Raw genomic sequence first — 22380 nt, forward strand, 5'->3', positions numbered from 1 at the left:
TAGCATTGCTGTGCTATAAAGAGTTCAAAGTAAGTGTCATAAAAATGCTCACTGAACTTGAAAGAAGAGTGGATAAACTCAGTGTGAACTTCGACAAAGAGAACAAAAATATAAAAAAGAACTAAGCAGAGTTGAAAAATACAATAACTAAAATGAAAATACACTAGAGGGATTCAACACTAGGTTAGAGGATGCAAAAAAAATGGATTAGCAATTTGGAAGACATGGTAATGAAAAACAACCAAATTGAATAGCAAGAATAAAACAGAACTTTAAAAATGAAGATAGATTAAGGGACTTCTAGGACAACATCAGCATACTAACATTCACATTTAAGTTATCCCAGAAGAAAAAAAGAGAGACAGAAAACTTGTTTGAAGAAAGAATAGCTGAAAACTTCTTTAACCTGGGGAAGGAAACAGGCATTTAATAGCACAGTGAACTCAAAACGAAATATATGCAAGGAAGTCCACACCAAGATACACAGTAGTTAAAATGTCAAAGTTTAAGATAAAAAAAGAATTTTAAAAGCAGTAAGAGAAAAAGTGATGTGTTATACATGAGGGAAACTCCATAAGACCATCAGCTGATTTTTTCAGCAGAAACTTCACAGGCCAGCAAGGGATGCCATGATACATTCTAAGTGCTGAAAGAAAAAAACAATAAACAAAACAACAACAACAACAACAAAACTAAACCAAAAATACTCTTCCTAGCATGGTTATCATTCAGAATTGAACGAGAGATAAGGAGTTTCATAGACAAAGGTTAAAGACATTCATCACTGCTAAACCAGCCATATAAAATGTTAAAGGGACTTCTTTAGGTAGAAAAAAAAAAAAAAAGGCCATAACTAGAAGAAAATTATGAAAGGAAAATATTTCACTGATAAAAGCAAATATATAGTAAAGGGAGTAGATCAATCACTTATAAAACCAGTATGAAGCTTAAAAGAGTAGTAAAATCGATTAGGACTATAACAATTAAAGGATACAAAAATAAAAAGACAAAACATGTGACTTATATACACAAAATATGGAGGGGGGATTAAAAATGTAGTGCTCTTAGAATGTGTTCGAACTTAAGCAACCATCAAATTAATATAGACATATATATATATATATACACACACACATATATATATATACACACACATATATATATATACACACATATATATATATATATATATATATATATATATATATATGTATGACAAGGGCATTAGATAATGATAAAGGGATCAATCCAATAAGAAGATAGAACAATTATAAATAAATATAAATTATAAGCATAAATAATTATGCTCCCAAAATAGAGCATCTAAACATATAAAGCAAATATTAACAGACAAAGGGAGAAATAGTCATATAATAATAGTAGGGGACTTTAACAACCCACTTACATCAATGGATAGGTGAACCTAAAGCAAATCAATATGGAAACTGTGGCTTTGAAGGACACAGATGGACTTAGTAGTTATATATAGAACACTCCATTCAAAAACAACAGGATACAGATTCTTTTCAAGTATATATGAAACATTCTTCAGGACAGACCACATGTTAAGCCACAAAACAAGTCTCAATAAATTTAAGAAGACCGAAATCATATCAAGCATCTTTTTCAACCACAATGGTATGAAACTAGAAATTAATTACAAAAAGAAAACTTGGAAAAATACAATCATGTGGAGTCTAAGCAAAATGCTAGTAACAAGCAATAGCTCAATGAAGAAATCAAAGAGGAAATTTTTTTAAAAAGTACATTGCGATAAATAAAAATGGAAACACAATGCTCCAAAACCTATGGGACGCAGTATAAATAGTTGTAAGAGGAAAGTATATAGTGATACAGGTCTACCTCAATAAACAGGAAGAACATCAAATAAACCCAGTAAACTTACACCTAAAAGAACTAGAGGGGAAAAAAAAAAAAACAAGCAAATCCCAAAGTTAGTAGAAGTAGGAAAATAAAGATCAGAGTGAAAATGAAATAGACGGAAAAAAACAGAAAAGATTAATGAGATCAAGAGCTGGTTCTTTGAAAAGTTTAACAAAAATATTTAAAACTTTAGGCAGACTCACAAAGGAAAAACAAAAGACTCAAATAAAATCAAATTAAGAGTAACAACTGACAGTACAAAACCACAAAGAATTATAAGAGACTACTATGAAAAATTATATGCCAACAAACTAGACAACCTAGAAAAGTGGACAGATTCCTAGAAACACAATATTCCAAAACCGAATTGGAAAGAAATAGAAAATTTGGACAGACCAGTCACTAGTAATAACATTGAATCAGTAATCAAATAACTCCCAAAAAGCAAATGTCCATTATCAGGTGACTTCATAGATGAATTCTACCAAACATTTAAAGAAGAGATAATACCTATCCTTCTCATACTATTCCCAAAAAATAGACACGAATGCTTCCAAAATCATCTATGAGGCCAGTATTCCCCTGATATCAAAGCAAGACAAAGACACTACAAAAAAAAAAGAAAAAAAGAAAAAAAGTTAGACCAATATCCTTCCTAATGAACATAGATGTGAAAATCCAACAACATATTGGCAAACTATTAGCAAGATATTGGCAAACGTTAACAATACGTTAGACATATCTTCACCATGATCTAGTGGGATTTATTTCAAGGATGCAAAGATAGTTCAATATCCACAAAATCAATGCAATACATCACATTAACAAAATGAAAAAATAAAATTCAAATGATCATTTCAATAGATGAAAAAAAACATCTGACAAAACTCCACCTATGTTCATGATAAAGACTCAATAAAGTGGGTTTAGAGAAAATATACCTCAACATAATAAAGACCATATGTTTATGGAAATCTGGGATTGTAATATCTCTATCTTTGTTAACCTACAGCTAACATCATACTCATTGGTGAGAAGCTGAAAGCTTTCCCTTTAAGGTCAATAAGAAGACAAGGATATCCACTATGACCACTTTTATTCAACACGGTGTTGGGTGTCCTAGTCATAGCAACCAGACAAGGAAAAGGGGGAAAAAGGCATCCAAATTGGTAAGGAAGAAGTATCTCACTATTTGCAGATGACATGTTACAAATATAGAAAACCCTAAAGACTCCACAAAAAACAAAAAACAAACAAAAAAAAACCTATTAGAATTAATAAAAGAATTCAGTAAAGTTGAGGAATGCAAAATTAAAAGACAAATTTGTCGCATTTTTCTGCTAATTACAAACTAGCACAAAATGAAATTAAGAAAACAATCTCATTTACAACTGTACCAAAAAGAATAAAATATCTAGGAAAATTTTTAACCAAGAAGATGAAAACATACTCTTAAAACTCTAAGACATTGATGAAAAAAATTGAAGACCTCACAAATAAATGGAAAGATACACAATGCACATGGATTGGAAGAATTAACCTTATTAAAATACCCATACTACCTAAAACAATTTACAGATTTAACACAATGCCTATCAAAATATTGGCGGCATTTTTCACAGAACTAGAAAAAATACTTCTAAAACTTGTATGAACCACAAAAGACCCATAAAAGACTTCAAATACCCAAAGCAATCTTAAGAAAGAACAAAGAAGGAGGTATTACAGTCCCAGATCTCAAACTATTCTACAAATCCGAAGTAATCAAAACAGTATGTACCAGCACAAAAACAGACACATAGATCAATGGAACAGAAATAGAGAGCCCAGAAATAACCACACTTACATGGTTAATCAACAAAGGAAACAAAAAACAAACAAAAAAAAAAGTGTGTATATATATATATATATATATATATATTATACACTGGGGAAAAATCAATTTCTTCAATAAATAATGTTGAGAAAACTGGATAGCTACCTTCAAAAGAATGATACTAGACCATTTCTTCTACTTTATATATATAAACTAAAAATGGATTAAAAACCTAATATAACACATGACACCGTAAAACTCCAAGAATAAAACTTAAACAGTAATGTTTTGGGAATTGGTCTTTGCAATATTTTTCTGGATATGTCTACTCAGGCTACTGAAAAATAAATAAATGCAACTGTATCAAACTAAAATGTTTCTGCACAGTGAAGAAATAATTAACAAAATGAAAAAGCAACCTATTGAGAATGGGAGAAGATATTCGCAAATGATATATCCAACAACGGGTTAATATATAGGCTATATAAAGAACTCATATGACTCAACATCACAAAACCCCAAATAATTCAATTAAAAACTGGGCAGAGGGCCTGAATAGACATTTTTCCTCCAAGAAGATATACAGATGGCTAGCAGGTACATGAAAAGATGCTCACGTCACTAATCCTCAGAGAAATGCAAATCAAAACCATAATGAGGTATCCCCTCAAAATATATTAAAAAGTCAAGAAAAAACATGTGTTGGTCAGCATGTGAAGAAAAGGGAACTTTTGTGCACTTCTGTTGGGATAGTAATTTGGTGCAGTCACTATGAGAAATAATATGAAGATTCTTCAAAAAAATAAAATTAGGAATACCATGTAATCCAGTAATTCCTTTGCTGGGTATTTACCCAAAGAAAACAAAAATACTATCTGAAAAAGAACAAAGCAAAACAAAACCCACTAATCTGAAAAGATATTTATACCCCCATGTTTACTGCAGCATTATTTACAATAGCTGAGATATGGAAACAACCCGCATCCACCCATAGATGAATGGATAAAAAAGATGTGACATACATACACAAATGGAATAATAGCCACAAAAAAAGATGAGATCTTGCCATTTGTGACATGGATGGAGCCAGAGGGTATTACGTTAAGTGAAATAAATGAGAGAAAGACAAATATCATATAATTTCACATATATGTGGAATCTAAAACAAAACAAAACAAAAAACAAGCAAACAAAACAGACAGTAAATACAGAGAAAAATTGGGGGTTTCCTATTGGAGAGCTAATGAACCAGGTGAAGAGGATTAAGAGATAAATTTCAAGTTATACAGTAGATACGTCATAGGTTTATAAAGTACAGTGTAGGAAATACAGTCAATAGTATAACTTTATATCATGACAGATGGTAACTATACTTTCATGGTGAGCATTTCATTATGTACATAACTGCTGATTCACTCTGCTGTACATACACCTGAAACTAATATAATATTGTATGTCAACTATACTTCAATTAAAAAAAAGATGGCATCTACTTTTTACAAATACTGCTTATTTTATATAATACCTAATAGTCTCTGCCTGCTTTATTTAAAATGATCAAATTTTTCATATATATATTATATATAATATTTTTTCTGTGAAATAACTACATCAATGTGATTTAACCACATATAATGGGTCATCTTAATGATTTATTTTATGACATTTTTCTTTTGATATTTTATAAAATGTCTTTATACCAATATTCCTTAGAATCAAATGAAGTGGGGTTTGTGTTTGTTTTTTACAAATAAGAATATGATGTAGTTAAATTATAGTGAGAAATGAAAAAATAAGATGTAACCAATAAATTAAATAAATGGAGAGGACCAAACATATTTTTCATGTGAAGGAACACAGTTCAAAGGAAACAGGGTATGTTTAACATATTCACCTGACATCAAAACACCAGTGGATAATAACAGCACCATAGAACATAATATACTTTTTATTTTTTGGCAGTTTTGGGGTCACAGCAAAATTAAGAGGAAGGTATAGACATTTTTTTTTTTTAAATATATTCCCTTCCTACACACATGCAGAGTCCCCTGCCCCATTATCAAGTCATCTACCAGGATGGTACCTTTGTTAGAATGGATCAACCTTCACTGACACATCATTATCACACAAAGTCCGTAATTTATATTAGGGTTCATTCTTAGTGTTGTACATTCAATGGTTTTGGACAAATGTATAAGGACATGTATCCATCATTACAGTATCAGAGTATTTTCATGGCCCTAAAAATCCCCTGTGCTCTTCCAATTCATCCTACTCCCTCCAGCCCAGTCCCACCAACCCCTGGCAACCATTGATCATTTATTGTCTTCATAGCTTTGCCCTTCTTAGAATGACAAATAGTTGGAATCATATAGTATGTAGCTTTTTCAGATTTTCTTTCATTTAGTAATATGCATTTCAGTTTCTTTCATGTTTGTTTGTTTTTTCATGGCTTCATAGCTCGTATGTTTTTACCAGTAAATAATATCCCATTGTCCGGATATACCACAGTTTTTTTTATCCATCACCTACTGAAGGAATCTTGATTATATTTCCAAGTTTGGGCAATTATAAATGAAGCTGCACATTCATGTGCAGGTTTTTGTGTGAACATAAGTTTCAACTTCTTTTTTTTTTTTTTTTAAAGATTTTATTTATTTATGTGACAGAGAGACAGCCAGCGAGAGAGGGAACACAAGCAGGGGGAGTGGGAGAGGAAGAAGCAGGCTCCCAGCGGAGGAGCCCGATGTGGGACTCGATCCCGGAACGCCGGGATCACGCCCTGAGCCGAAGGCAGACGCTTTAACGACTGCGCTACCCAGGCGCCCCCATAAGTTTCAACTTCTTTGAGTAAATGCCAAGGAATGCAATCACTGATCAAATATAAGAAAATGTTTAGCTTTGTAAGAAACTGCCAACCTGTCTTCCAAAGTGACTGTACTGTTTTGCATTCCCACCAGCAATGAATGAGAGTTCCTGTTGTCCACATCCTTTTCAGCATCTGGTGTTGTCAATGTTCCAGAGTTTGGCCTTTTTAACAGTCATATAGTGGTATCTCATTTCTGTTTCAATTTGCATTTTCTTGATAACATATAATGTGGAGCAACTCTTTATGTGCATATTTGCCAGCTGTGTATCTTTATTGGTAAAGTGTTAAGGTTTTCAGGCCATTTTTTTAATTGGGCTGTTTTCTTATTTCTGAGTTTTAAGAGTTTTTTGTGTGTTTTAGATAACAGTTCTTTACTGGATAGGTGTTTAACAAATATTTTTCCCCAAGTCTGTGGCTTATCTTCAGTTCTCTTGATATTATCTTTTGCAAAGTGGACATTTTTAATTTTAATGAAGTCCGGTTCATCAATGATTTCTTTATGGATCATACTTTTGGGGTTGAATCTGAGTAGTTATCACCCAAAGTCATCCAGGTTTCTCTTATGTTATTTTCTATGCGTTTCTTAGTCTTGTGTTTCAAATTTAAGAAGTTCTCCTCTCTCCCTTCTTTGCTGAGATGTTTTATCATGAATAGGTGTTGGTTTGTCAATTGCTTTTTCTGTAATTATTGATATGATCATGTGATTTTTTGACTTTTCAATATTGAACCAATCTTGTATAATAGAATAAATCCCAGCATAATATACTTTTAAATAGGTATTTACTATAAATTTTCACACTGATTATTTGAAGTATAAGTGGAACAAGGAAAAGAACTATCATTTGTACATTTACTATGACCCAGGCATTATGCTATTAAATATGGTACATCCATATCTTAAGAAATTATTATTATTAGCCTGATATTAGTATTCTCAAATTTATATAGAATAACAATAAAACTGAAAGAAGTTTGTTATTTGAAAAATGTTAAACTAAGAAATTTACTGTGAAGATGATATTTAAAGCCCAGATTTATCTTATTACACAATATTTTCTAGTCTTTGTTAAATGAAAAATATTGATTAAATTAGCCTGGTATATTTGCACTTACCTCTTATATCTTTTTATTTTATGTGTTAAATCACATAAATACATGTGAATATATATGAGGTTTCATATAAACTGAGTTAAATACATACACATAAAGAATAAACATAATTTTAAACACAACTTTTAGATACTATTTTAATAGACAATATTCAAGCAAATGTTTGCTCCTACTGCTACTAGTGTCTTTGTTATTGTTGTTACTGTGTTACTATTACTATGAGTGCAATAAAAGTAAATCCTGATTCCATTTGTGGTTTAAACTAATGATCTTTAAAGTACCACTTCCCATTCTGATTTTCTCTTGTTTAGTAAAAACATGTAAATAATGTCACATTTCTTTGCTAGGAAAGATATCATACTGTCCTACCCAACCTCTCAACAACCAAAAGATATGTGCTGCACAATGCATTTCTTCTACGTTTCAAAAGTAGGATATTTATTTTAGGGAAAAGTAATTGCTTCTTCATACTGTATACTGTAATAGAATTTTCAGACCAAAAGCAATTTAAGCCAGGAACATATTGAGCTGTAATTAAAGATTTATGATTCCATTAAAAGGTAATGTTATAGTTAATCCCTAATAATAAACTACTTCATAAAAGTTCAGTGTTATACACAATGCAGAATACGAATGTCAAGTTCTCCCAAATCTTCACTGGGCTTGTGACTCCATAGAAAATGTTCACACTTGAATTTCAATAGTGTATTACACTGGCTTTAGATTGAATTGTGGAATTACAGCTCTCTCTCTTTAAATATTTGTGCAGAATCTATTTTCTGGGACAGGACATAAATATGTAGATAACCGGATACTCTGAAAAATATTGTGATGCTTTACTTCTTTTCTATATATTTTTATTCTTAAAATAATGATGAATTTCTGGTCAAGATGACACAGGATGTTCAGATTACAATGTCCATTCTTAACTTTAAATGCAAATAAACCATTATAAATATAGGTAATTGAAAAGGCATAACCAGGGGGAAAAAGGATTTGGCTCTGGAATGATAGAGATATGTGCCCCATGTGATATGGGGACAAGAGTCAGGGTCCCTACTTGAATATAAACATTATTTGTCAAGCTCCCTATCTTCAGCAAATGAGGCTAGCCATACTACTGAAGGAACATCTTTCCAACAGAATTGTCACATTTAGCAAATAGAAATACCAGATAAAATAGGCACACTTCTACAAAAATATTACTCAGTTTGCTTTAAATTCAAATTTAACTGGGCAGCCTCTATTTTATCTGGTACCTGTACTCCTGAAGCTACAGATTAGAGAAACACGAACAGCTTCAGAACTGAAAAAAGATGGTGGAAACTTCATGTTTAAATTGTCTCCCCAATACCACCATATACTCAAAAGCCCAATATTTTATTAATTTTATAAGGCTGCAAAATTTCACAAGCCTTAAGTCCAAAGGACTAGTGGGTCAGGGAATAGACACTAGCAACTATTGATTAGGAGACAGCAAAAGAAAATCAAAACAAAGACAAAATATGAATATATTTAGAAAGAAAACTCTTTTCCAAATGATACAACATATCAAATTCCAATAAAAGAAAAAAATAGTAATGAGTAAAAACAAATTAACTAGTAAATAAATTAAATATAGATTAAAATATAATTTTATAGAGTGGTCAAATGGAGAGATTAAATTCAGCATGTTTGTGATGCTCAAATAGTTATATGAAAAAAATTAAATGAAAATCAGTGTTAGCAAATAAAAGAAGAATAAAATAAGAATTTTTAACTATGGGAAAAAATGAAAAATTTTGGAAATACTAAAAAAAAATCTATATTGTCCTTGTGATAGAAACACGATAGATAATACAAAATAGGTAAGATATTAATGAAGAAAAGCTTAGCAACTTGTCAGACACTACTGAGGAATTTGCCACTAATGCACCAAAATATTAAGGCGTTTGCATTGGTGTAATATGAAGAATGATCTGTGGTATGACATGTAGAGACTCTGAGATAGATATTTAAGTTTCATAAGAAAAAAAATGGAAGAAACATCAGAATGGTAATATTTGAATATACAATCAATGTGATTTTTTGGTCATAGAAGAAAAAAATAAGTTCTGTTTTTATATTACACTTATGCCTAGAAGGGTAAATAAAATATATATGCACCTATATCCAGCATATGAAAAACTTTTGGAAGAGAAAAGAATCAGGTTTTTTTTTTTAAGTTATAAGAGTAAAATAACATCATTTGCAGAAGAAACAAAAGTAATTTTTAGCTAAATTAAAATAGCAGATTGTTTTTAACCAGCTGTAAAGAATATCTGAAAAAATGCTAAGGAAAAATAATTAACCACCTAGAATATTGTCTACACTGTAATTCAACAGAGGGTAATATTAAGACTTTATTTTGAGCTATTCAATGACAAAGGTAGCTACCTAACAACCATCACTAAACACAATACAATACAAAACAAAACTAATACATAGGATCCTCTTTAGCAGGATAGAAGAATAGAAAGAAGGATAGAAATACTGAACAACTTTTAAAAATCTTACATGGAATTTAAGAGTAGAACTATAACTTAAAATTTTCAAGGGGCATGTGCTCTTCTCATTGTCTTTTCAGACATCTCTCAAAATAAAGAAGGATAAATAAGATGAAATGCAATTTCTATTTGCAAAAATAACGGAAAATTTATGTATCCTTGTACTACACTGTGTGAGGTAAGTCTGTTTAATGGAGGCAAATGGAGGTAATGGCTTGGAATGATGTCTAGAGAAGATGTCCGTGGTTGAAAATGTTATGCTACTATAATTAAGGCAAATTCTCCAAATTAAGTGATGCAGCTTAAGATTCAAAGACAAAATTGGAACAGGGGATGTATATTATGGCTAGTGGCAGAAGGTTCCCCTTTCCAGCTTCATTTGGCACAAAGAAGAATCTGAAAGGTAGCTATGTATGAGCAATCATGCAGACAAGCTATTTGCGGAAAGTAGGTTTTTCAGGGAGATAGGCTAGTAAAGGAGAACCACCCTGCACTGTGAGTAGACCATAAGCAGCTGATCGTTGTTGTTTGGCAGAAATATAGACTAAGAGACTGTACTCAAATAGATGCTCTTGTTACACAGAAATGCTGTCCTGTACTATAGCATAATGCTGGTGCTCCTGATAAAAATCAAGTTCAGGAAGCAATTACAACACTCAAATCTAAGTAAAGTGTAAAATATCAAGCATGGGGTCTGCAAAATGTAAGGAGAAAAGGAAAAAAAGAGTAACCACATGGTTACACTTATCAGACTTTTTATTTTTATTTTTTTTAGCCAGAGTAACCTCCACCCCTGTGCTCTATTTGCAGAAGATATATTCCAAGAACCCCAGTGGATTCCTGAAACCACAGATAGTACCAAACTCTATGTATACATTTTTCCCCTTTACATATGTACCTAAGATAAGGTTTAATTTCTAAATTAGGCACAGTAGATTAATAATAAGTAAAAATAGCACAATTATAACAATATGCTGTAATAAAAGTTATGTAAATATCTTTTTCAAAATATCTCATTGTACATACTCACCTGTCTACTTGTAATGATGTGAGATGATAAAGTGCCTGCGTGATGAGATAAAGTGAGTGAGTGATGTAGGCATTGTGATGCAGCATTAGCTCACTACTGACCTTCTGACAGCACATCAGAAGTATTTGCTTCTGGACTATGGTGGTGCATGAGGGATTACTGTACAGAGAAATGTAAACACTGACCAAAAATGTTGTCATTGCTTTTAAAAAATATATGATGAATCAGTATGGCATTTTACTCTTGTGATATTAGAGTATACAAAATTTCAGGAACAACATATCGAACTATAGAAATAAAGTAGGTACTGGTTGACTTCTGAAAAGAATTGTAAGAGAAAAATGAACTATCTCAGAGGAAAAAGAAAAATTACTTTGAGGTAGAACAAAGGATGGAAGACAGGACAAGAAAGAGCAAAGTCAAAACATCCACAAAATAAAAAATAACATTTTAAAAGAGGTGAAACAATTACATTCAAGAAAACTAATGAAAATGTAGTAAAATTACCAAATTAGAGGATATACTGGATCTTAGAAAAACAACAACAGTGGTCAGTTTAGAAATATTTTTATGAAGTTAATCGATTTCAAAGCTTATCAAAAAACCAAATGACAGTAAAGTACAATATCATTTTACCTATAAATACAAAACAATAAGCTGACCTAAGAGTTTTCAACATCAGTAATAAATTCTGAAAGGATTGTAGCAATGCCTGCAAATCCCTCAAAAAAAGAAAATAGAAACCCGTAATTCTATGAGCATATAAATTATCAAAGACAAAAGTAACAGATCAACATTGTCATGTGTTCACTGGCTCAAAGACAGCCTTTCTGATGATCCTTGAAGAAACTACTAAAAGATGAACTTCCAACAAACAATGGTGAAATGACTGCAAAAACATTTGCAGTAGTATTGAATAGTGTTATGTGTTATGATAAGCAGAATACCAACACAACCCCGCATGCTCCAAACCCATGTTTAATACTCTCCCTTGAGTGTAGACAGACCTGAAACTTGCTTCTACCCAGTAAAACACGGCACGTTTTAGGAATATTACTCTGGGCTCCTATTCAGTGTCATGGCAAAAGTGAAGGAAATTCGCAGATGGAATTAAGCTCTATAGTTAGTTGAGTCGAGGTTAGCCAAAGGAAGTCTATCTTGTGTGAGCCCGATCAAATCGGGTGAGCCTCAAAGAAGCCTCTAAGGTAAGAGGCAGAAATCAGAGACTCTTTTCTGAGGCAAACTTTATCTAGTTGATGGAAAATGAATCTTGCCAATAATAAAGTAAGAAGACGATGCCAAGTTCTTTGGTTAACATTGGAACAATTCTCTCCTCTTTGTGTGTGTTTGCAGTAATTTATAATTATAGTGCAATGCTGAAAACATGGTTTTCTATCATATTTATCTTCTCGTATAGACTCATGTGCATCAATTCATATTTCCTATTGTTCTCTCTCTTCCTTTATTTTTGTGTTTGCTTTGATCAGGCTGTTCAATCTATGAGTTATGTATTCCTTTTTCTTTTTTTAAGATTTTATTTATTTGTCAGAGAGACAGAGAGTGAGAGAGCACAAGCAGGGGGGGCAGCAGGCAGAGGCAGGGGAAGAAGCAGGCTTCCCAATGAGCAAGGATCCTGATGTGGGACTCGATCCCGATGTGGGACTCGATCCCAGGAGCCGAAGGCAGCCGCTTAACCAACTGAGCCACCCAGGCATCCCTGGATTCCTTTTTTGCAAAAATAAATTGGTCTAACAGTTTTGGACCTGAATAATCACATTAAATTTTTTTTTAAGATTTTATTTATTTATTTGACAGAGATAGAGACAGCCAGTGAGAGAGGGAACACAAGCAGGGGGAGTGGGAGAGGAAGAAGCAGGCTCATAGCGGAAGAGCCTGATGTGGGGCTCGATCCCATAACGCCGGGATCACGCCCTGAGCCGAAGGCAGGCGCTTAACCGCTGTGCCACCCAGGTGCCCCTAATCACATTAAATATTAACTAGTTATAAAAGAATTTCTTAAATTCATAATTTGTAATTTAGATTTTCATGATTTGCATCACTTTATGACAATGCTTTATGTCCAGAAACACTGAGGCATGAAGAATTGATCTACTGAATAGGAAAATGTGCTGGATACTTTTAGATATGTATGCTCAAATTTCAGAAGTTTTTGAATGTCACATGTAGAGAATGCATGATGTCTTTGATTTCCTAAAAGGTTCAAAGACAATAAATACCTAATAGAAGAAAATGGGCACTCTGTTGACACACCGCTTATACTATGTAAATATCTTCATACAGTATCTCATTAAGATTTCAAATGTTTCTATAGCCATAGTCATTATTTGTTACCCTTCAGAGGAATGTGGGATTTTAAATTGTGTCAGAGCAGCTGTTCCAAGAAGCCACTTGAGTACTAAGGGTTATTACTGACAGTCTCAGCATGATGACTGCATTACCGTGTGCTGGAATATGATTTTGAAAAATGAGGAATGCTCTATTTAGGCAAAGAGGAATGACTTGCTGTTTGTTTCTGAATAATTCAGTGTGCTGTATGTTAGGTTGGAATAGATACATGAATCTTATAAAGATTGCTGATATCTTGGTAGAAAGTCTCATTAAAGCAAACTGTAGGGTATCTGAGGTTTTATATGTATTTATCAAACAACTGATAGAAACATTCCTTTTTAAAAATGAAAAAATGAGGTTTAAGGGCATAAAATCCTCATACCTGGTTGTTACCAATGGTATTTTATTATTATTAATCACATATTATTTTATTTCTAGAATGAGTATAGTTCCAGTGACATCCTACCTTTTAGCTGTTGTTCTAAGAGTTATGTGAAAACTTTTTTTGATCATTCAAATTTTATTTTAAATACACCAGGAAAATACAGAGCATAAATTACTACTGCTGTTACTGTGAAAGTAAATTTATTTTTTTCATGAAAATAAACACTGCTTGATATAATAATATTATACATCTACAGTTATATAATATTTATAATGGTATCATAAACCTATCCTTTTGTACATACAACTTCCACCAAAATAGTCAAGCAGTTAACTACTAAATGTTTTAAAGTTATTATATGTACTATTGTAGGCTAATTTTACAATCATTCAAGAGCAGTTTACTAAATAGAAGGAATAGCTAAATTCTATGTTTTGCCATATTCAAAAGCAATCAAGGTTTATCTAAATCTTTTTTATATATAAAAATATTTATAAATAACTTTTTTATACATAAAAAGTTTATATACATCTACCTTTTCGTCTATATCAAAATACATCTAAATCTTTCCCAAGGAAAGAAGTGATGTATAATAACACTTCAGGGTGACAGTTTAGAATGACACTGAAGGATGAATACTTTCATATGTCTCTATGTTTATATTTATTTCATATATATTTACATGTAATTATAATATTAGATATATAAATGCATAATAATATATATTATACTTAAATAAATATATGTAATATTTATCTTTTCAGTGTGTCTATTAACTCTTGATCCCTAAGTTCATCAAACAGGCTAACAGCCTTATTTAGGGCAGAGTTGAGAGAATAGACCCACTATAGTTGTTTCAAGCAAAAGAGCCTAATATGGGAACAAGTTGCTGATAGTATTGTTAGAAGGACTGAGAAGGGGGAACCCAGGGAGTGGCTTGTAGATTTTGAAACCAAGCCACTGCACTTGCCACTCAGAGGTTAAGAAGTGTCTAGAGCCCACTGCTGACCTCTAGCTATTCCAGAACCCCAAAGCAACCAGACAGAATCTGGCCACTGCAAACTCAAGTCCGCTAAACTTTACATAGGAGCCACCCAGCTCCAAGAAGAAAACCTCTGCCCCTCTTCCACTTCCCAAGGCTCTTCTGAGTGTATCTCACTGGAAAGACCTGAAGCGTATCCAGAAACCTGGTGATAGAGAGTCTGGCAAATGTGTTTACCAGCAGAGCACAGAAGAGATAAGTAGTCAAAGAGAGAAAAATGTAAAGAAATAATAATAAAAGGAGTGATTACTTCCCCTTAATTGTAAGAGTTTAGAAAAACAATCAACAGTGAAATTAATTTGTGCTTTTTCTTCAGGGGTAAGAATTTATTAGGTGAGGCATTTGGAAAGATCACTACAAGCAGAGGGGAATGAATGTTCAGAACTACAGAGGTACAAAAAAGCAAGGTAATGTATAGTTAGGTTAGTGTAATTGGAGTGTAAGCTGCAGGTCAGGAGCAAGGAAAAGAGTAACAGTAGTAACTAATGTTGGAAAATCCTCAGGAAAGTTAACAAGGGGATATAACAAATTGCAAAGGAGTTTTAACTTTAACTCCATGGTGAATGAGGCCATTAGAGAGAGTGGCATGATTAGTTTTGTGCTTTACCAATGGTGGACAAAGGGGGCAGAAACTGGGTTATAAAGAAAGAAAAAGAATCCACTTCTAATATGTATACAAACTTTCCCCTATGTTCACAGATGATGACAATTTCTACACAGACACAAAGAAGTGCTTTACACTAATTAATTCACTTGACTATTTTTTATTTAGATCTACTGAGGATTTAGAGGCAAAAAAGACAGGTTCCTACACCAGGGTGGTAAGCCTGAAAATTGGCCAAGTCTGAAATAAGCTAACATATCAGATGATATGGACTTTATAATTTTTCATGGTTTAAAATTATGAAGCATTTGGTAAATATTCATTTTCTGTGAAAAATGTAATGTTCATTAAAAGAGGACAATGAGTTTTTTTCCTATTCCAGGAATGGTGTCCACAGACATTTAGAATGGTCCAGCATTTGACATACTGTCATAGACTGTCCTACAATATAGTCTCTAACAAAACTAGGCTGTCCCAAACACCTCGGTAACAGAGTAGTTTACCTTTATACCAAGAAGCTCCAAAATATGCATGTGGCCTGTGCCCAAGCCAACTTCGACAGTTCGTGCTGTGAGTCCTAAAGTTTGTATGAGGTTGTCTAAGACAAAAAAAACACGTCAGTGGGGCCTAAGCTGGTTTCATGTGTGCTAAGTGTGGTCCTGACAGGATCAAGTGTGCTTTCCTTACTGACGAACAGAAAACCATTGTGAAAGTGTTGAAGGCACAAGCACAGAGTCAGAAAGCTAAATGAAGGTTTTGTTTTTTTTTTTTTGAGTAATAAAAAGTAAAAAAAAATAAATGGACTGTGATCCTCAAAAGCATTAAAATGATCATTCAGCTAAAGAAATTATAATGCAGTCAAACTAAAGAAAATGATACTGTATACTACCTCAAATTCCTTAGCAACACAAGGTTAAGATAATAACATGAAGAGTGTTGAGAAAAAAAGAACTCAGTCTGCAACTCTCGCTCCCATTCATCTTCCACTAGTCCCCTTCCCCTCACCTTCATCCCCCTCCCTCTGTCATTCTCCCTGTTTCCCAGGCAGACACATTCCTTTTCCCATTTGTTCAGACTGTTGACAACATGGCTTGTTTGCTGAATCCCTCTTAGGGAATTACTTCAACCCAGTCACTAGTGGATGCTGCCCTAGCCCAGCCAGAGTCTGATAACCGGGCTCCAGAACTTTCTGGATGATCACCTGAGGTGTAATTCACAATGACATTACAATTCAAATTAGTTTTTTTCTCTCTCCAATGTCAAAACATTCCCTGATAAATTTCCTCACACATATCTCCCTCTTGGAGTCTTTGTTCCAGAAAATTTAATCAATGACTCAGAACATACGAACATGAACACATAGATATACCCACTTCTTAAACATGCACACATGTACACACACACACATACCTATTTCATTGCTTGCCTTTCTCCTATGAGTATTTTTACTTATGTTGAGGGTATATTTGGGAATGAAGAACAGTACCCCCTACCCCAGACCTTTTCTCTCATAAGACATGTCTTCATGATTGGATACCTTCTAATTAATAATTAGTCCAATGCCTGGAAAATAGTGAGCAATCAATTGATAATGAGTTGAATGAGGCTGAATCAAGAAATAAAACCAGATTTAAATCAAGCCATCCTTTCTGTTTTCTGTCTTGCAAAACTCTTTTTTTTTATGATTTGGAATAGACCTTCTAATATGGTAGTTACATGTAGCTACATAGATTGAAGTTTACATTAAATTAAATGAAATTCAAAACATTAGTTTTTTCAGAGTCACTAGCCACATTTCAAGTGTACAAAAGCCACATGTAGCTAGTAGCTACCATATTGGGGGCTCAGATTATAGAATAGCTCTCCATTGCAGAAAATTCTATTGGAAGGCACTTGTTTAGAGATCAAATGCCAGGGAATGCGGTCCTATAGACATAATTTATCTTTAATTGAGCTTTACAATATTTGAGTACTTAAGATGTTGGTATCTCAAGGTAAGGTGCTTAGCAGAAGCATGGTTGATGACAGTGTAAAAATATGCTGAGTACCTAAAATAGTAATTTTTTAAAAAGAAATGCTACCATTGGAGCATCTTAAAAAGAAACAAAATAAACATTCGTAAAAGACATCTGAATTTTGTGGCAGATAGTCTTTTTTTCAAAGATGTATTCTTTAAAATTCAATAAATAAGTACACAAAAAACTAAAAATCACTCAATGTTCCCATAATACTTCTATTAAATTCCAGTTACCAGGTGGAATAGCACTGCTGTTATATGTTTAATCCACCACAGCTCTGGGCCCATTGTAAAGAATGCTATTGCGCAATGATCCAATCAAACATGTGGCCAATAGGACTTCAGTATTGTGTACTTTAAGAAGATATCTATGTCTGGATACACTAAGTGGAGGCAAATTCTTTTCGTCCCAGAGTGGTGTGTGTATGTGTGTGTGTGTGTGTGTGTGTGTGTGTGTGTGTGTGTATAAATATAAAATACACATATTTATTGTATATACAGATATTAAACATATGTGTGCATCTGTAACTATATATTATAAATATAATGTCTATGTAGTAGATATATAAATCATGGGCCACAAGAAAGGCAGGACTTGTGTATAGGTATTAACACATTAAAGGAGTATTCATAAACCAAAATATTCAGGTACAGGTCTATACATGGAAGCAAAAGTTTTCATTGCACAAAAATATTTACCAAAAAAACAGCCACTCAACAGTCGTCTCTCAAACATCCCTCCCCATTTTACCCAAAGGCACATCTCTGTCACTTAACTTTACATCCCAACAAGCTCCATCGTGACAATGGTTTTGTTTTCCATCTACCTCTTAAACACTTTTTAAAATTTGTTCATGTAAGATAATACAATACAAACTAACTTCAAAATGAGACTGCAAATATTTGAAATTTCATGAAAATTCTAAGCAGCTACTAGTTTGAGAACATCTGCAAGTCCTTTGTAAATGCGAAGCTGTCGAAGAGATTGATTTATATAAAAATAAGTAGGCATGGAGAATAATGAATTCAATGAACTAATTTGTTGATTAGCGAATTGGTTTAGTTAACAAATACTAAACCAGTTTCCATTATTTCCCAGATATTCTAGCTTCTGAGACTAAAACTGGAACAAAACAGACAAAAATTCCTGTCCTCACTGGATCTGATATCCAGTAGGGATAGTAGGATTCTCTGCCCCTCAGCACAAACAGAGACATCTCTGTCCCAGGCAGATGTTTGGGAGGATGGAATTACGAAATTGACGTAATATGTTTACCGCAAAAATAATCTATTCAGTGATCATGCTACAAAAATCAAATATGAAATGAAGAATGGCTTCTAGTGCTCCCAAATATTTGCCAAGAAAACTTGGAAAATAAAATAACAGAGTAAAACAAGAGGTACAATTTACTCCTGAATTGTACAAATTATAATACAATATTGATTTGAACTTCATTAAGGTTATAAACATGTTTCTATAATTTAATAATATTTTCAAAATAGCATATAAAATCAGTGCACCGTTGCAGTTACGACATGTACTTGTTAACCTAAAGATAAAAACTAATTTATTTCCATTTTAGATTCCTACTTCTAATTTAATTTCATCTTGAAGGTAAAGATCTCAAATATATATTTCCCTATTCATAATTAAATTAAGTCTTCATGTTTTTAAAGTTGATAGACTTTAGTTGGTCAGTCTTACAAAATTGTATCCAAAATATAAGTAATTCTACATTATTACTATATTGTGCACATGTAACACCATAAAAATTTCATCTCTTATATAAACAAAATATGTATATCGTCATAGGCAAATTTCTTCATTACAATTTTTTGACCTTATACCCTGATGGGTTTTAAAACATATCACGTGATTCATTCTTTTATGTCTGCTCTGCTCATTTTACACCTTAAAGACATGTCTATACCAATCATTGTTTAAATTTCTTAGTTCTGCTTCCCATCTACTAGACCCTATTTTCTAAAATAACCAACTGTTTCAATTTCATGTGATATTTTTGTTCTCTCCTAACCAATTTCCACTTGCAAACTGTAAATTGACAGAGGGATGTGAGATGAATGAGTGATAAACAGCTGGATGAATGATGTATAGCTGGTGGATGCATAATCTAATGTACTCACGTGCCTATATAGATGCACATATGTATATTTATAAGCTTTTGTAGGTATTATGGGCATACCTTGTTTTACTGCACTTTGTTGTGTTTCACGGGATAGCATATGGATGGAAGTTTCTGTGATTTGTCCTGCATAACCGACCACTCTGACCTGCACATATGCAGGCAGGTTAAAGAATGTTGTTTGTGAGACTTGTGCTGCATAAGTGACCTTGGGAGCCTGGTTAGTTGACATTAGCTTGTCTCCACGTCAGACTCGGCCTTTTTGGTCTCAACACCAAGAAGTGTAAGTCCTGCCTTGCATCCCCTCCTGCTCCAGTCTGGCCTGGCCTGCCTCCCCTACTGCCCCCCTTCCCCTAAGGAATCTGGAAGGGGAGGCAAGCACACCTAGCCCAGGCTTTTGAAGACGTAAAGAAATGCAGCTCTCTCCAAATTGCATGAAGGCAAACAAATGTTTAACTTCAAACCCCATCATTTGCCCTATCAATACGGCCCTTATGGGGATGGTCAGTTGGAAGTCTGCCTGAGGGGAAGACATTCCGCCAGACCTCTCAATCCAGCCTGGCTGTTTCCTTGGGACTTCCCCAGCTAATGAGGTTGGATGTCATAAGTATCCGATTTGACATAACTGTCTTATTCTCCTTTACTGTTTACTATTGCCCTCATCTATGTGTAGATTTCCCTTTTCTTCTTTGTTTCTATTAGATTTTTAGAATATCAATAAAATGTTTTTCTCCCTTCAAAACTGAGAGTATGGCTTCCATGCATCTTTTCTTCAGAACACATGATGCTGTGTTTTTTACATGTCGAAGTCTTGTGGCAACCCTTCAACAAGCAAGTCTACTGGCACCATTTTTCTAACATTTGCTCACTTCATGTCCCTATGTAACATTTTCGGAATTATCACAATATTAATTTTTTCATTATATTTTTATGGTGATCTATGGTCATTTTTGATGTTACCATTGTAATTATTTTGGGGGCACCACAAATGATGCCCACACAAGACAGAAAACTTAACTGACAAATGTGTGTGTTCTGACTGCAGTTGTGGTGGAATTAGCCAAGAGAGCTAGAATTAGCAGTAAATTCTAAAGATGTGGACTGAATTGCTGCAATCTAACGATAGAACTTTAACAGATGAGAAACTGCTTTTTATGGATGAGCAAAGGAAGTGGTTTCTTGAGAATCTATCCTTGGTAAAGATGATATAAAGATTATTGAAATGCAACAAAGGATTTAGAGTATTCCATAAACTTAGTCGATAAAGCAGTAGTAGGGTTTGAGAGGATTGACCCTAATTTTGAAAGAAGTCCTGCTGTGGCTAAAATGCTATCAAACAGCATTATGTGGTACAGAGTAATCATTCATGAAAGGAAGTGATGCAATAAACATGGTCTCGTTTTAATAAATTGCCATAGCCACCCCAACCTTCAGGCATCCCAACCCTTGATTAATCAGCAAGCATCAACATCAAAGCAACTAAAAGATTATGACTTATGGAAATCTCAGATGATGGTTAGCATTCTTTAGCAACAAAGTATTTTTAATTAAGGTATAGATACATATATTTTAAATACAATTCTATTACACATGTAATAGACTACAGCGTAGTGTAAATATAACTTTTATACGCACTGAGAAAACAAAAATAAATGTTGATTCACTTTATTGCAACATTTACTTTATTATAGTGATCTAGAAGCAAACGCACAATATCCTGAGGTATACCTGTATATGTATAGACATCTATGTGTGTGTATATGTGTGTGTGAAGAGAGAGAATATATAAATGTGGTTTTTCTTCTCTCTTTAACTCAACTTGAAGCCAGTTATCATTAATGTTTTTTGCTTAATTCCAAGAGGTTTGAAAAAATTTATGCTTGTATATTTTCTCCTTCACTGAGCATAATTTAACATATTTTAACATGGTATAAGAGCACAAAATAAAATGAGGAAATGCAAGAGGGAAGATGAAAAGAAAAAAAATACAAATTAAGATCATTCATTTTTTTAATGAAATGTAGATGCTATTTTCATCTCCTATGCTAATCTTCTGATCTTCTATCCTGATTTCATGAAAAATGAGACTGATGTAGGATGAGGAATATAAGACAGTTCATTCAAGCTAGTTATGAGTTTTTTGTTTTTGATCACGTGTTTTACAATTAACTTTTGGGGTCGGAAGAGACTCCTCTATCTTTTCCTCATCATAAAAATATTCTTAATCTTCAAGACACAATAGTGATATTTATGACATGATTCAAGAAGGATCAGAATATCCTCAAGAAGATATATCAGATATATATCAGAATGTGTATATATTTATATATCCTCAGATTACTATAAATATGTAATTCAAGAACAGTTTAGTATATTTACTTTATATATATATATATATATATATCATCTGAGATTATTATCTATATCTCCTCTGAGATTATTACACATACATACATAAATAAATATGTAATTCAAGAACAATCAGGACAGTATAATGTATTCATGATTTTAAAACAAAACATTACAAGTTGACTTTGGGACTGGAAACAATTAGGCTGGGAAAGTGTATGTGAGGACTCTAATACAGGAAGAAAACTGGAACTGG

The sequence above is a fragment of the Ursus arctos genome, unplaced genomic scaffold, assembly GCF_023065955.2.
Source record: "Ursus arctos isolate Adak ecotype North America unplaced genomic scaffold, UrsArc2.0 scaffold_4, whole genome shotgun sequence".
Taxonomy (NCBI): domain Eukaryota; kingdom Metazoa; phylum Chordata; class Mammalia; order Carnivora; family Ursidae; genus Ursus; species Ursus arctos.